Source organism: Hippocampus comes, unplaced genomic scaffold, assembly GCF_001891065.2.
Source record: "Hippocampus comes isolate QL1 unplaced genomic scaffold, H_comes_QL1_v1.1 scaffold3, whole genome shotgun sequence".
Lineage (NCBI taxonomy): Eukaryota > Metazoa > Chordata > Actinopteri > Syngnathiformes > Syngnathidae > Hippocampus > Hippocampus comes.
In genome coordinates, this window is record NW_017805133.1 from 322,826 (window position 1) to 324,241 (window position 1,416).

The 1,416-nt window shown below is 49.3% G+C and overlaps 1 protein-coding gene across 1 annotated transcript in view; it reads right to left on the minus strand.

Moving 5' to 3' along the window:
- Nucleotides 1–1,416, minus strand: part of ncoa2 (nuclear receptor coactivator 2) — a gene marked incomplete at its 3' end in the record, with an annotated part of 59,372 nt that overhangs the window by 46,772 nt on the left and 11,184 nt on the right. The gene's annotated exons all lie outside the window — the stretch shown is intronic.

A 1,416-nucleotide genomic window follows, 5' to 3' on the forward strand; every position in this document is an offset into this window, starting at 1 on the left:
CGTCTCAGTGACGAGGGAGCCAGACTGTCGGCACAGGAGAAACGTAAGCAAGTGGACTACGCGTACAAGACTGACTAGCCCCTCCCCCCTCCCCGATTTGCTTTGCATCAGACACAGCTGAAATCTTTTCTTTTTCGGAAAGTGCAACACTGACAGGTTGATTGATTTTTTTACAGAGACTAGCATACGACTGAAAGCCTTGCAAATGGAATTTCAGGGAACCCGACGTAAAGTTCCCCGATTAACTATATGCGGGGAAAAAAACAAAAAAAGACGTCGAATTTATAAATTGGATTTTAATAAGTTGGGGGAAGCTCTCTCTGAATGTTCTGAGCTCCTGTTTCCATGCTAGTCATACGGAGTGAGATGACCCTACCGGGAGGACAGTCGACTATCCGGCCCTTAAACAACCCGCGATTTATCTGTGAATTTGTTGCTCAGCAGAGGCGCCTCGCCATCTCCCGTTTCTAAATGTGCCCACTGTGCTCGCGCGACATAACATCCGTACAAAGGAGCGGGAGCGGTTATCTTACGCAACGTTCCGAGAACGTGGTCAGAGTGAAGCATAATCAATTCCAAATGAGATTGATTGTGTGCAATCGCAAGATTCTGCGGGGTTGATCAGTTCCAGTCGAGGCGCCGGTTTTTTATTGCAGCCCAAATTTCAGCTGACCCGACCGCACCAATTACGATCAGAAGGGAGCAAGGCAAGTTCCACTAGCGAGTTGACTCACTGCATCATGTGTAGTAAAGAAAAAGAAAATTATGCAACATCAATGTTTGATTGCCAAGGGGGGTGGTGGGCATGTTATTATGTGCCGCCCCCCATGATTATGTAGCTTCGCCGGTGTTTGATTATAAAGACACGGCCGGTGTGTGATGCTTGGAGAGAGCACAGCCATATTGAACACAATCAAAAAGCAACATCATAATAAAAAGGGCCCTCCCAGGACGAACCACCACAGAAAACAACGCATGTAATCTGTCTGCCACATGACTTGTCGGCAGGGAGAAAAGGCGGGGGGTGGGGGGGTCTAAAACCAGCAACTCCTGGGAGGAAACGCTGGGGCAGGCCCAGAGGACTCGCCGTCGTCTCGCTTTACATCCAAATATTTGTACGGTGGGAAAGAAAAATAAATAATAAGAGGTGCCAGGAGCCAAAACTCACAGAAACCCTGTCAAAGGAAAGGGGAGTAGCGGGGGCGCGATATCAAAACCTACTTCAGTCAAACTCAGAAACTCTCTTCACTGCCAACAGCTGCCGTTACCTTGAAGCTGATGCTTCGACGCAAGGTCGGGGTCGAGGGTGCGGGGTATAGAAGTCGCTGTTTTTCCTGCGTTCAAAAGTGCGTGGTGAACGCCCCCAGCTAATTTTGTGCCCCCCCCCCCCCCCCCCTATTAATCTCGCTCAATCCA